Genomic DNA, 16,360 nt, shown 5'->3' on the forward strand with positions numbered 1-16,360 from the left:
AGAGAGAGAGAGAGAGAGAGAGAGAGAGAGAGAGAGAGAGAGAGAGAGAGAGAGAATGTGACGGAAAGTGGTTATGAAGCTGCAGGAATAAAAGATTCGTCCGAGGGGTTGTAAAGAAAGAAGGGCAACTTTTATGAGCAATAGGGAAGGAAGAAGAGGAGGAGGAGGAGGAGGAGGAGGAGGAGGACGAGGAAGAGAGGGACTAGCGTGAGGTGAGGAAGACAGTGAGTGAGGGAGTGGTGGTGATGAGCGAAGACGACATGCACAAGTGTGAGAGGCGAGCTGAGTGTGTTTAGAGAGGAAGGCGGAGTGTGTTGAGAATGATGGAGGCGAAAAGGAGATGGCAAGGCTAAGGTTTCCCGCGGCAGAGCCTTGAGGGAGCGTTGATGGCGACCGCGGCGAGGCAGGGAAAGGGAAGTAAAGGAGGGAAGGAGAGACAAGAGTGTGAAAGTAGGAATAAAAGCGAACATAAAAGGAGTCACGCAGGAAAGCAGGAAGGAAAAGCCACCGTGCTGTGACAAGAGTAAAAGTGTCAGCAGGTTTGTAGTGAGCAGGGAGGCATGAGATGTGTGTAGCGTAAAACTGAGCCGCGAAGGAAGAAAGGAAAGAGGAAAAGTAGGAATATGAGATGACAGGGATGAAGTAAATAAGGAAGGTAAAAGGACATGGCCAGAGAGGAAGCTTTGAGAGAGGAGGAGGAAAATAATATTATAGTGGAGAGCAGAGTAAAGGTGACGAGAACAGGAGGGGGTATGAGCGGCACCCACACGAGGCTGATCAGGCAGCAGGAGGCGGCGTGAGAGGGAACATAAAAGTGAAGGAAGAATAATAACAAAGAAAAAGACAGAATACCAGTAGAAAATTAGCAGATAGGCAGGATAGCAGGTAAGAAGCTGCATGTGATTCGTTATTCCTAAGTGCTTGTTAAATGTCCCCTTGTTGTGTTGCCTTGTGAAATACAGCAATTGTTCGCTGGTGAAGGAGACCCGAGGCTTGGTTGCATTCCTTGTTTGTTTGGTGTTGTGTGTACTTGTTTGTTTTGTCCTTGTGTTAGACGCGTATTCACCACCATCACTCACCTCTCATCCCATTCTTTGTCAACACCACGCATTATTCCATACATCACCAGGCCCGCCCATCACTGCCACTACTCCTCTCATCACGTCTCACCGCCCGTGCCTCCGCCTGCCGTCACTCGGGAAGGAAAGAGGGGGAGGGTTGAGGGAGTGTTCTGGGCAATCACGTGTTGCCATATTGGAAAAGTTAGTTATTTAAGTGCAGTTAGAGAGTATAACTGGAACATTTCAACCAAAGCCTATTGTAGTGCCAGCCAGCTCTCTCTGACCGCCACGAAGAGAGATAGAGAGAGAGAGAGAGAGAGAGAGAGAGAGAGAGAGAGAGAGAGAGAGAGAGAGAGAGAGGATACATTCTTATTAGTAAAGGCGACAGAACTTGTTGTTTTTCATTTAGAAGTTTCCTGCATCTCAGTTATAGTCTCTCTCTCTCTCTCTCTCTCTCTCTCTCTCTCTCTCTCTCTCTCTCTCTCTCTCTCTCTCTGCCGCCCACCTGCAGCCGCACATCTCCGCCTCACCTCGCCACCCACCTCCACCCCGCACATCCCCACCCCGCCTCGTCCGCCACCCACCTGCACCCACACACCCCCGCCTCGGCCTCCGTGATTTGCTATAACCTGTACCTATTTTCTTTATCCTGCCGATTGCAAATGAAACTCTTAATGGCTATGTGTTGAGCGTAATAAGTGAACCTCCCTCCCTCCCTCCCTCCCTCCCTCCCTCCCTCCCTCCCTCCCTCCCGCACCCTCACCCGCCCCTCCTCCTCAGTACCGGCGTGTCATTAGCGGCCTAATGAGACAGAAACAAGTGGACAAAACAAATGTCAGAATATATACCATTTAGCACGCCGCCTCAGGTGTCGTGCCCCGCCATGTTTACAGAAGTGGACCTAAAATTAATATTTATTTTTATTTATCCATTTGTTTATTTACTTTTTCCTTTCCTGTCGCATTCTCTCTCTCTCTCTCTCTCTCTCTCTCTCTCTCTCTCTCTCTCTCTGTCTGTCTGCCTTACCAGTCATGGTTTTGAAAGCTTCCGCAACTCAAAACATGAAGATTAGATTTGCCTTGATGCCGTTGATCTTTTGGCTGCGAGGAAAAGGGAGCGATTAAGGGAGTGGAGGACAATATATATATATATATATATATATATATATATATATATATATATATATATATATATATATATATATATATATATATATATATATATATATATATATATATATATATATATACACAGAGTGTGTGAGTGTGTGTGTGTGAAGGAAGACCATGACAGAACAAACACATAAAAATGAATCATTACAAACAAAAATAGACGCAACGTAATCCGAACAGAGAGAGGTTAGGGACAATGGAGCTGCCCTCAGAAGCCAGTCTATTGAAGGGGCGGTGCTGGTGGCGGTGATAAAGGTAGTGGTGGTGAGGGTGCGTCGGGGATTCACGGGCGAGTGGAGGCTGAGTCACGAATTGGAGTGTCGGAGAGATGCAAGACAACCAGCCAGGCGTGAGGGGGAGAAAGGTGCCGTGAAGTTGTGGTGTTTGCAGCTCACAGGCTCTCCACTGCAATTTCTATGCCTTATTTAAGTCAAAGCTGGCTCGTCATCAGCTCGATACTCAATGCAATAAATATGCACACATAAAAAAAAAATACAGTAAGGTTGTACTCAGGTAGAATATAACAACCATGCTGATAATCCGTTTTCTTTGCAGGTAAGTGTGCCGTCACCTGTGTTCACGGAGGTCAAGGTAAGAAGCCACTGACCCACCACTCCTGCCCGCCACTCCGTCTGCTCGCCTTCACTTGGGTCCGCTGGAGATTTTTCATCGCCTTCGTTAAGACCTTGATTCGAGCAGAAAAGCTTTGGTCTTCCGCGAGTCCATAGTAACTGCGACCCGTCTGAATTAACTAGCAGTACTTGGTTTAATTTCGAGCAATACGGCAAGGTCTGAGGTCTGTAAGGATACCTAGCGGGCAGCTCAGCAGCCTATTGACGGCCAGGCAGGCAGACAGAACAACACTCATTACCTCCTCCGGTCAGGGTCCAGAAAAGTTTGTAACGAGGGATCACTGGAGGCTGACAGGCGTTAGCAGAGTTATCTGTGGTGCGTAGGGACTGGCGGAGTTCCGGTACAAACCAATGGGAAATTAAGCACGTTAGTTATCAGAGTCAACGAGTCTGAGGTGAGGAGAGGGGGGAAGGTGTGCACGTTGTGGTTGCCGATAGAGAGAGAGAGAGAGAGAGAGAGAGAGAGAGAGAGAGAGAGAATGGTGGGGGAAGGAGAGAATTGCCAATATGACGTGTGGGGAAGTCTGAGTGTGTTGGATGAAAAAAAAATAAAGTAAAAACTACTGTGATGATGGTAATTTACTCCGAACGAGACCAAGACGACTTTACTTAAGGAAAATTGCGGCCTTTTAATGTGGAAAACTGCCAACAAACATTTACTGAGATGACGTGGGCGGGAGAGCCATTACCACGTGTGTGTGTGTGTGTGTGTGTTTGGGTTGCCATCTCGTGTCGTTGGTGCTTCGGACAATGAATCCCGTGTTTCACTTTGGGCTTGACTGCTTAAGGAGTCGGCGCAGTGTTCCCAAGTATCGTGTTAACTCCCACTACCGACAGACAGACAGACCGACAGACAGTGTTGCATGTCTCACCGAGCGTCACACAAAGAGCCACGTGCATGCTGCTCATTACCCTCAACTCTTATGACCATGATTTAATTGAAACAGTGAAGGTATAACATGAATCTTTAATTAAATTACTTGCTGTAAACAAGCAATCCTCCCTCGCAAGCGGTCCGCTGTAAAAACACTTAATGAGACGTGCGGCTCATTGATGTGCTCGTAAAAAGTAAATCATTTCAGTTTTATAAGTTGCTATAAGGTTTATTTTCCAATACTTCGATCATACGGTTTATTTTCCTATAACTTTCAATAAGGTTGTTTTTCGGGTAGCTTTATTTATTTTCCCCTACTTCGATCATACGGTTAATTTTCCTATACTTTCCATAAGGTACATTTTAAAGTAACTATATTAATGTTCCCATACTTCGATCATACAGTTTATTTTCCCTTAGCTTCCAATAAGGCTCATTCTCGAGTAATTTGGTAATAAATATGCGAATAATAAAATATGCGAAGAAGAAACAAAGGAAAACTGGCCATGCAAAAAACGTGATTCCCTCTCTCTCGCTCTGTCTCTGCCAAGGCAGCAGGTGGTCACGAAAATACGTGCATTGCTCACATGATGGCCGCCGCACACGGCGGTGTTGTTATTTACTTGTCCTGATAGCTTAATCTAATCTAACCTAACCTAACCTATCCTAATCTAATCTAACCTAACCTAACCTATCCTAATCTAATCTAACCTAACCTAACCTAACCTAATCTAATCTAACCTAACCTAACCTAACCTAACCTAACCTAATCTAACCTAACCTAACCTAACCTAACCTAATCTAACCTAATCTAACCTAACCTACCCTACCCTACCCTACCCTACCCTACCCTACCCTAACCTACCCTAACCTAACCTAACCTAACCTAACCTAACCTAACCTAACCTATTCTAACCTAACCTACCCCTTTCCCCCCCTCCCCCCTCCCAAGACAGCACTCCCTCCCCCCCTCCCGGCTGTCTTCCCTCCCCCCTCCCCCCTCCCACCTATCCTATCCCCTCCCCCCTCCCCCCCTCCCCCCTCCCACCTAACCTATCCCCTCCCCCCTCCCCCCTCCCCCCTCCCCGGGCAGCCGACTGCCCTGTGGGGCCGGCTGCCCCCCTCAGTCAGGGAAGTAGTCCAGCAGGGCGGAGTACACCACCAGGGTGAGGGACAGGGTCTGTGCAATGGCGAGCAGGTTGTCCCACAGGCCGTGGGACAACCTGCTTCCAGCCCTGCCCCTCCCCTGGCGAGCCTTCCCTGGCTGGGGGAGTTGGCGCTGTGGTGGGGGGGAAGGGGCCACCACTCCCTTCCCCACTCCTCGGAGGACGAGCCCCGCTCCCTCGTCCTCCGCGGGGGTCGTGGCGCTCCTGGCCTCCTTTTGCCCCTCCTCCGGACTGGGGGCCGAGACCCACAGGCCCAGGCTATCCTTCCCCGGGCTGGCCGCCACCACCTGGCCAGCCTCAGGGGCGGGTCCGGCCTCCTTCCCCGGGCTGGCCGCCACCACCTGGCCAGCCTCAGGGGAGGGGCCGACCTCGTGTCCCAGGCTGGCCGCCACCACCTGGCCAGCCTCTGGGGCGGGGCAGGCCTCGTGCCCTGGGCTGGCCGCCACCACCTGGCCAGCCTCAGGGGCGTGGCCGGCCTCGTGCCCCGGGCTGGCCACCACCACCTGGCCAGCCTCTGGGGCGGGGCCGGCCTCCTGCCCCGCCTCTGGGACGCGGACAGCCTGGTCCTCTTGGGGGGGCTTGGGGCGGCTGCCCACTCTCTTGCTGTTGCAAAAGAGCACGGGGCAGCCCTGCCCCTGCCCCCCGTGGACACCCAGACCTCCGGCCAGGCTGAAGTACAAAACGGCGTGACGCCCCGCCGTAGTGTACTTCAGTCCGGCCAGGAGGTCCCTCAGGGGCAGGTCCTGGCAGAAGACTGTTGCGCCTCCTGCCAGGCAGTGCACCCTGATGGGTGTCTCCTGGTCCAAGGCGGCCAGCTTGTCCATATTCAGGCTGGCCGCCTGATCCGACACGAGGGGCTTCGCCCCCCCCTCGGCCCCTTGCCGGAAGGTAAAGGAGGCCAGAGAGCGCCTCCCCCTCCCACAGCAGCCCCCCGAGCGGGGGCGGGACAGCCTCACGGCGTCCACGCCACACTCGCCCAGGAGGCTCAGCCGTGCCTCCACTGACAGTCGACTGCTTTTTCCTCCCATCCTAGTTCTCATGAAATTAAAAATGTACCTTGGTTCAGTTTTGGCTGAGTGGCGAAAAGTAGGATGGTGGTGAACAGACCGCCTGAGAGAGAGAGAGAGAGAGAGAGAGAGAGAGAGAGAGAGAGAGAGAGAGAGAGAGAGAGAGAGAGAGAGAGAGAGAGAGAGAGAGGTTGATTGATATTGATTGATTGATATATTTTGTTTGCCTTTTGTAACATTAATGCATTTCTGCATTTCATACACAGTTCAATACGTAAGGCCAGGTCCATCAAGCCGAAGCTTTTATACAGACCTGAATAAAGAATGACACAAGTAGCGCAAATGTTTACACCCTGACTTGTTCCTATTTGAGCCGCCATTTTGCACATGATAGAGGTAATAATAGACTACTTGTTTTGTTGTTTGCAGCACATGACACAATAATGAGTGATGGAGTGTATAGTATGCTATACTGTGCCACATATATGTTCACATACGTGAACTTGGCGAACACAAACACAGGTAGACACACTTACATAGATACCCACAAACATACATACCACAACATATAACTGCATACATACACACATTCATATGTACATGCACAGACACACACACTCACACATATGCAACCTGTATGCGAACATACGTACAGCATGATGCATACATGCGGGCACACAATACACGCACACACACACACACACACACACACACACACACACACACACACACACACACACACACACACACACACACACACACACACACATGGCCACATACAAACCTGTGCACATACATACACATACTCACATACATACATAACAAATGTATGCATGGTTACATACATACTTTGCCGTAACATATGTTATATTAGCCAAAGTTTTCTATTAATGATATCATTGTTGGTGATGTACATACACACGTCCACAAGATGTGCACACCTGACATGTGTGTCTGTGTATCAACACATAACAGAACATGATTCACAGACATTGCTATGGTTAACATTCATAGTTTAGAAGTAAGAAACATTTCACTTTGCTTTTAAACAAATTGATAGAGGTTAGTGATTTAATATCGTGCGGGAGGCTGTTCCACTCCCTGACGCCGCGCACACTCACACTTCTCTGTTCGTGGACAGTCCTACAGAGAGGAAGTTTGAGGTCATCTGGCCTTCTATTGTTATTAATATTATTGGATAGTAATTTATAAGATGTATTATTGGGATATATGTAAATTGATTTGAAAAGAAATATACAAGTTTGCAAGAATATTATATCGGGGACTTTCAAAAGGTTGTGTTCACAAAATAGAGGATTAGTATGATCGTACCGTTTTTTTCTATGAAACATTACTCTCGTTATTTTTTTGTGCGCAACAAATAACCCATCTAAGAGTGTTTTAAAAGCTCCCCCTGAAATTGCCGAACAGTTTATTACATGTGGATAAACAGTAGACATATATATTAATTTCAGACATTGGACAGTTATATTGTTTGTAATTTTGTACAAGACACCAGTTATTTGTGACAATTTACTACAGAGTTGATGTAGGTGTTGTTTTCATGTTAATCTATCATCTATTGTTAAGCCTAGAACATTAAAATCCCCCATTACATAACATTTCATCTTTAAATTCGATAATACTTGTAAAATTTCTTCCATAGACTCAAGAAAATCAGTGAATGTTGAGTTGGGAGTCTATACACCATACCAATTATAAATTTAATTGTTTTTAAGACTTTCATGAATAATGCCTCAATATGTGGTGATTGCAAACAAGCATCATCAATAATAATAATAATAATAATAATAATAATGATAATAATAATACTTTATTGCTCTTACAGAGAATTTGTCTTGTGCTTGCCAAAGTATAAAAGAGAAATATAGAAGTATAAAAATTCTTAAAACTACGAGTATCAGTTACATCTATTAAATTCTCAATCATAAACTATCAAAAATAGAACACATTAAAATATTAAAAGCATTAAAAGTATTGCTGATGTCCCTGAGTGCTGCCTTCTTTTACAACTGTTGATTCCCATTCAATATCCTGATACTAGATGGAACATACGACTCCCTATACCGAGATGTTCGGCCCTGCACAGATCTCCATCTTCTGCCAGATGGTAACAATTCGTAACATGTGTGCAATGGGTGACTGGAGTCTTTTATTATGATATTGCTTCTCTGAATAACCGCTCGTTTATACAGTTCCAACAATGGTTTTGTATTTTTTACTTTTAATCGGCTACATTTCTTTATTATCTTGCTTAGTTTACCTTTAGATTCCACAGTACTATTTCCATACCAGCAACATATAGCAAATGAAAAAACTGATTGTAGTATACTACTGTAGAACAAATCCATTATCTTACTACCAACTTTTAACTTGCATAGTTTCCTAACAAAAAACATCCTTGAGTTTGCCTTCTTATATATTTTATCTATGTGAGAGGAAAAGTTGAGTTTATTGTCTATGATCGTTCCTCAGTATTTGTATTCTTCTACTACTTCAACAGTTTCATCATTGATTTCCAAAGGTTCATGTTGTACGGGAGTCTTACTAAAATCAATAATCATCTCCTTACTTTTGTTAACATTTAATTCTAAAAAATGATCCCTGCACCATGTACTAAAATTGTTAATTTCTTCTCTATAAATAACATCATTACAAATAATCACACCTTGAAATTTACTAAGAATGTAGCTAGCTAGGCCACCACTAAGGGTAGACTTATTTTGAAAGTATGGCATGTCATGATCTAATTGATACACATTACAAATAGTGTCATTAAGGCGAGTTTCACATAAGCCAAGGACATCGAAAGTGACACTGGATGGACTTCAACACTGGTCGTATAGGGAGTCCAGGTGTTGAGGTACACTACTGATACTGTAGGAAAATATTTGTAAGCTGTTACTAGGAAACGATTGACTGTGTAACTCATTACAAAAAATATAATCGCATACGGGATCACGTATTTTAGGTTCACTTAGGTGATCTACACTATGACTAGGATGATCTGCTTCATTACAAATGTTAACGATTAATGTATTAAGAACACTTAAAGAATAACTTTGATTATGGATTGCATTAATAAGCTCTACATCATTACTCTTGTGAAAAGGAAAATGTTCATTTGCCATGATAAAGAAGATGAAAAAGCATTAATTCCTGTAACAGTTGGGTAAAATATGAGAGAGAGAGAGAGAGAGAGAGAGAGAGAGAGAGAGAGAGAGAGAGAGAGAGAGAGAGAGAGAGAGAGAGAGAGAGAGAGAGAGAGAGAGAGAGAGAGAGAGAGAGAGAGAGAGAATTTTGTTTATAGTGGATATTATATGGAAAGACAATGAGAACTGTGACTGGACGGGAGAACAGAAGGAAGAACACCTCTGGCCTGGCCAGCGGAATCGGAAAAGAAGGGAGGGAGGGCGGCGGGGAAGGCTTCAAACGCAGACCTGGGCCGTTATACATAAACATTTTTGATAGGGTAAATGTACTTTTAGTGATCAGTTTTACTTTTAGTGGTAAAAGTTCTTTAAAAGTAATAGACAATCACTTTTAAGAGCCAAAAGACTTTTATCGGCTAGGAGTGGTGAGGGGGACACCTGTCTTGCTTGAGTGTTGCACGATCTTGCTGCGTCCCTAATCTCTGAGACTGGCTTTTGTGGGTTCAAGGGAACGCGTCTAACTTTTCATAATTTTTACTTAATTTGTATTATTGACATATATTTACACGCAGACGACCATAGACGACTTCCGACAACAACGAAAAACTACGAGAATTGTTTCACCTCCCCTCAAATTAATTCCATTAAATATCTGGAACACTTCACATTACACTTCGATTCAAATCACTTCACATATTTAATACTCAGTGATAAATCACATCCTACACAAACCTCACTACTAATATTCAGTGAGGAAGCACATCCCACACCTGCCAGACATGGGCATGATTTAAAAAAAAATTATTATGATTTGATTTTGATTATGGTGTGGAATACTTTTTTTATTGTGATTAAATGATGATTAGTTTAGTTTTGGTATTTTTGATTACGATTATTTTTTGTCTTTTTGTGCATGATTTGTATTAGATTATGATTGCAATCACATCTCGCTGTGATTATTTATAAAAAGATAATGATTAGCAATGATTAAGTACAATGCCTAAACAGGTAGCAAACTACATCTGTTAGGTGCACTGTTCCATATTTGAGCACGGTAACATAACCGTTTGAATCACTTACTAACTAATGGTATTAAAAACATACATAGTGTGCAAGAGGATTTATTTGTTTTTGCTTTACAGTACATAATACATTACTTCTATGAATTTATTTCAAATCATGATCACAGGCTTTCACAGCAATAATGAAAACAAAGTATTTCTCTTTGAAAAATATAGAACTTGTTATACACATGATTTCTTATAGGCTAGATTATTTGTCATGTAATGTGTAATTTACTAAGTGTTTGTTACACTTGATAAACATCAACTCCTCAAAGCGAACATCGGTCACTGTGCATCGTTCAGGACGAAAGACTTTCCCAGCAAGAGAGAAAAGTGTCTCAACTGGAGCTGATGATGGTGGGATACACAGATATCGGAGAGCCAGTATAGCTAGTTGAGGTAATGGTGACTGATTCTGTTCCCAGAAGAGAAGGGGGTCACTGTCATCCTCTGTTGTTGGCTGACTCAGGTAGGATTGTACTTGTGATAAAGTTGATGTTAATGTACAGAGGGAAGAGCTCGTTGATGCTGATGGTGTCATGAATCTGAACAGCCTGCACTTCTTTGTAGGGGCCTCCTTATTTTCCTGAAGGGAACCCTTTTCTTCAGTGGCAGTGGACTTAATGTCATGTACTTTAGACTTCAGTAGGGATGTGATGAACATGACTTGTTGTGGTGAGCACCAGTCCATGTTGAAGCGTGGGTCTAGGAGTGAAGCCAGCTGAAACATCGCCTTGTCTTCACAGATCTTCAGTGTTTTCTTGATGGAGCTTTTGAGAGTAGTAATCACCTTTGACTCGTGTGCCTGTGACGGTTGTTCAAGCTCAGCTTTCAGTCCACGAATGCACGGAATTGCTCTGCTTGACGTTACAACATTCTCTCCCTGACACTCTAGAGTTGCTACTTCAGATGGTGTCAAGATGTCTGTTACCTGCTTGATGAGATTAAGTTCATATTTGGTTATCTTTACTGGACAGTTTAGCTGATGAAGCTTGGCTGGATCAATATTGAGAAGGGAGCGAAGCATCTTGTTACTGGTGTTCCATCGCGTTGCATTTTTGTCCCGAGGTCTGCACTGACTTGGACAATGTCAGATGGCAGTGCAGAGTGACGAACGTGTGACGCTAGACGTGAGGCTTGTCCAGTGACTCCTGAGACAGGCCCTGCTTCTTGGAGCCCATCTTTCACAGTAGTTTGTAAAGTGTGAACAAAACATCTGACATGGCCAGGCAATAGCTGCAGCAAGTTGTCATTGTTATCAGGAATGTGAAAGGTGTCATCCTCCTCTTCGCCTTCACTGTCTTGATTAGTGTCCGCATCGTCCACACCGGGAAGTGTCACGAGTGCCTTAAGCACATTGGTGCCACTGTCGGTTACAATTGTCAAAATCTTTGTTTGTAGGTTAAAGCTAGTGATGATTTCTGTGAATGTGGCATGGATCTTTTGTGCAGTGTGGGACCCTTTGAATCTTGTGCATGCCAACAGTGTTGATTGGAGCTGGAAGTTATCATTGAAGTGACACGTGATCCCAGTGCACGACCGCATCTGTCTGTTTGTGCAAAGGTCAGGTGTAACACAGACGTAACCAACAGAAGAAGACTTCTTATTGAGATGTTCCTGTAGTTGTTGAGTTTGCGAAGGAAGAAGCTTGCTGCTGAGCTCCTTGCGGCTTGGGCTGCTGTAGCTGGGCTAAGCCTTGTTAAGAAGAGCTTGAAAGTTAGCATCCTCAACCCTTGAAAGAGGTTGGAGAGAGCCGGCAATGAAGCGAAGGAGTAACTTCTCCATTTCCTTTTGCCGGCGATCACTATTGCACCATTTTTTCCTTGTAATAGATATCCCAAAGTCAATTATTGGAACAAGGGCTCCACCAGCTGCTGTTGTTACTGCCTCCACGTTGCTATCCACCTTGACATCTGCATGAGCTTTCCCAAAGTAAAAACAACTCAATACATTGCGGTAATTATATATATATATATATATATATATATATATATATATATATATATATATATATATATATATATATATATATATATATATATATATATATATATATATATATATATATATATATATATATATATATATATATATATATATATATATGAAACTTTATCGTGAAGCCTGAGGGGAGAGTGGGAGTGAGTTTTTCTTGCTATTTCAATTGTTATTTTTTGGTGTAATATAGACACACATATATATGGCATTGCATTAAGAAAGAAAAACACTTTTCATTATGAAGCAACGGTCTGGTTAACAGATAATGGCGGCGGCACACTAGGACAATGTCAATGACTGTTGGTTGTTTTTGCTACTGCTTTTCTGTTTCACTATTCAAAATGAGTGGCACGTTGGGGGAGTTTGGTTGTTGAGGAGTACAGATAACACTTTGGTCTAGCATGTTGCTGCTCACGTCAGGATTCAAATATATCTTTTATTTGTATGTTTTACTGTACAGATAAATTAAGATGCAGCAATATTTATTTGTAATTTTGTTCCTGTTACATATTGAAATGCTTTATTTGTAAATATTCGTAATTATTTCATTTCATTAAGCATTCCGACTATCTTCGAGCTGCCAGTTAGCTGTTATATATGCAATGTTACCAGCGAAACATCTCTGTCTGTCTCACAGTCTCTCTAGAGAGCGCAAACTTTGATTTCTGACTCGTTAACACTCTCTCTCTCTCTCTCTCTCTAATTCACGTAGAGAGGGAGAGAGAGAGAGAGAGAGAGAGAGAGAGAGAGAGAGAGAGAGAGAGAGAGAGAGAGAGAGAGAGAGAGAGAGAGTATTAGTATGTAAAATTCTGATACATTCGTGTGAATACAATTTCTTGGACAGATATCACGCCGCTGCCTCTATGTATTTACAGAACAAGCCAGCGCCAAGTACACGAGTTGGGACGAAACGACACCGTGACGCAGTGGGTCTCTGGTCTCGTGGAGAGTGATCTGCCGCAAGAGGAAGAATGCACGTGAGTTTTGTCCTGGCCGCGGAATTCCGGATAACGCAGGTGTCTGGGAGAGTGGATGATCAGACAGGACTGAGTAGATGCTGAGTCTCGGGAGTGAACTGTGTGGTGCAGGACTGTATCGGTTATGCAGTCCCTTTTAACGAGAGACATCGTGGAGGAGGCTGGCGAGTGCTCTCAACACACGTGACGGAGCGGCGCCTTGGTAACTGTCACCGTGGCCAGGAAGTCTCTTGTGCTGAACACTGCAATGTTGTGTTATCAAGACTGTGTATTGGTGCAGCGCATACAGTCGGATCACTAAGCGTGTTGTAGTGATGAAACTATGGAAACTATGGCGAATGATTATTGATCGTTGGAGAAAAGCATAGGTGTGATAATAATTCGGTGCTTGAGTTACACTAACACTCCATCACTACCGCCACCACGGCCATCACCACCGCCATCACCACCGCCATAACCACCGCCGCTACTAAGAGTAAGTACATGATTCTTGTTCTCGTTAGTAGTGATAGGAAGGAAATATCTCCATTTTTCCCCCGTATACTGTGGAAGTGCTGCCTCAACACACCGCCGCCGCCGCTATGAGAAGTACATGATTCTTGTTCACCTTTACAGTGTTGTGTTGGTGGGTGGCTGCGGCTGCGATAGGAAGTATTGTTACACCGTTATGATAGCGCTGGTCGTGCGAGTGAGGTAACAACTCGGAACAATTCCTAGTATTAAGGAAAGATCACATTGTTTGCTACAGAAGACCATACGGCATGGAAGTGGGGGGGGCGGTCTTTTGATGAATAAATAAAGACCAGGAAATTATATTTTTTACACGTATCGTTAAGCTGAAGTACCATGCTTAGTAGTAATCAAATTAAACAGTATAATATCAAATGAAAACCATAGATATACTCACCAGCACACACACCTACGGTACACTGAAGCCACAGAAAAGCTTATAAAGATACGGAAGAAGCAATGAAAAGACACAAGACCCGGAACCCCGGCTGCACTTTGCTCCCGGCTTCACATTCCCGGCTAAAACCAGCCAATAATTGCACTTTTTTTAATTATTATACAGAGAAAGAGAGAGAGAGAGAGAGAGAGAGAGAGAGAGAGAGAGAGAGAGAGAGAGAGAGAGAGAGAGAGAGAGAGAATGTACGTGGTGTGTTTTACTTCTTATACTCATTTCCAGCATTTTTTTTCTCCTGTCGCTAAAGATTATGACCGCGCTGCCAGGGACTTTGTACTTACTCTCACCATTTTTCAGTCCAGTTCACTAATGCAGGAGTAAAGCCACATTTTCTCTCTTTAATCTCTTGTAATTGTCAACACCACAAGGATCTCCATTTTTTCTTATTTAAGCCACATTTTTTCTCTTTAATCTCTTGTCAACACCAGAAGGATCCCCATTATTTCTTATTTAAGACACATTTTTTCTCTTTAATCTCTAGTCAACACCAGAAGGATTTCCATTATTTCTTATTTATCTTCCTATGAGTTGAATTAGTTCAGTGAAGGAATACCATGACACACCTGGAACTGGTCTTGGTGTCTGGAACTTTTCGTTTTGTTGTTTTTATGTGTAAACACGAAGGTAGTTTGATTCTGGTTTATAATGATGGTAATAGCAGAAGTAGTAGTAGTTGTTGTTGAAGTATTAATGTTAGTAGTAGTAGTAATCGCAGCAGCAGCAATAGTAGCAGTGTACTTTCAATACATAACCTACACAGTACCTGTATAGTCCTTACCACCACCACCACCACCATCACTTCTACTACCTCCAGCATGTCAGTGGGCGGAGTTTTGGAGATTCACAAGACACACAATACTCTTACATTTTAAAACATTTTCCCAACCCCTGGCATGTCTTGTGCGGCGTAAATAATGAAACAAGAGGGTCCGCGTGTTCCCCGTCCTGTCCTGCGGCTTAGCAAGGGGGAGAGGCGGCCTCCACTTAGACTCTGTTTTGATATGTTCCTTAGAAACTGCTTATGTTGCAGCTGGCGGGTCCGAGGCAGGCGGCAGTATCCCAAGACGGTACAAGGACACACCTGCCGGCCTGCGTTTTCTACTAAGAGATAAGGAAGAGTCGCTATGATTAAAAAACGAATTTAAAGATTGCTTATGGAGAGAAATGCGTGTGGCTGGCGTGTCATAAGCAGCGTGTGCGTTGCTTCAGTTCATGATCTCGACGTCTCACCTGGCAGGCCTCTGTGTTTTAGTCCGAGATGTAGAGGAGTCTCTGTGACCAATGAGCGAACCAAAAACATCGCTTATTCAAATCAGTGTGTGTAGCGTGTGTCAGAAGCTTTGTGTGTGTTGATTCTGTTCATGACGTTGTCACACCTGCCCGGCCTGCGTCTCTGGTAAGAGATAAACTAAAAGATCGCTGATGCAACAGAGGAGTGTATTAGTGTCAGAAGCAGCGTGTGTTGATTCTGTTCATGATCTCGTTGTCACACCTGCTTTGCCTCCACCATAAGAGATGACATATATATATATATATATATATATATATATATATATATATATATATATATATATATATATATATATATATATATATATATATATATATATATATATATATATATATGTGTGTGTGTGTGTGTGTGTTAAGTCGTCTTGTTTTTAGCTTAATTTTGTAAAAAAAAAAAAAAAAAAGCGTAGGAGAAGAGAACGGAGGAGGAGAAAAAAACATGAGAGTCATGAGGTGAATAGAGATGCCAGTGACCTCGACCGTGCGTTCTTCCCAAGCACGTGCACAGACACTAAGACTTGACGTTTGTGTGTGCGTGCGGGTGCGTGTGTGCGTGCGTGTTAACCTGCTGGTGTTGGCTTGATAACACCACCATGCAGGCAGCACGCATCATATGGAGTACTTTACTTAATGCCACGCAGATGAAAAGACCCGACACTCAGGAGTCCAGACAGGAGGCGACAGGGGGTGGGGAGTGACTGGCTTACATAAGAACATAAGAACATAAGAAATAAGGGAAGCTGCAAGAAGCGACCAGGCTTACACGTGGCAGTCCCTGAATGAAACACTCCTACCTATTTCCACCTATCATCCCCATCCATAAACTTGTCTAATCTTCTCTTAAAGCTCTCTAGTGTCCTAGCACTAACTACATGATTACTGAGTCCGTTCCACTCATCTACCACTCTATTCGAGAACCAATTTTTTCCTATCTCCTTCCTAAACCTAAATTTTTCAAGCTTGAACCCGTTATTTCTTGTTC

General features: G+C 43.7%; 1 long non-coding RNA gene across 1 annotated transcript in view; it reads left to right on the top strand.

The window, feature by feature from the left end:
• LOC135098730 (uncharacterized) overlaps nt 1-16,360 on the top strand; it is a 67,205-nt gene that overhangs the window by 6,048 nt on the left and 44,797 nt on the right. Inside the window, exon 2 of the long non-coding RNA XR_010267323.1 lies at nt 13,023-13,599. This is a non-coding gene — a long non-coding RNA (uncharacterized LOC135098730). The remainder of the gene's footprint in view (nt 1-13,022; nt 13,600-16,360) is intronic.

This window comes from Scylla paramamosain, unplaced genomic scaffold (assembly GCF_035594125.1).
Source record: "Scylla paramamosain isolate STU-SP2022 unplaced genomic scaffold, ASM3559412v1 Contig77, whole genome shotgun sequence".
Lineage (NCBI taxonomy): Eukaryota > Metazoa > Arthropoda > Malacostraca > Decapoda > Portunidae > Scylla > Scylla paramamosain.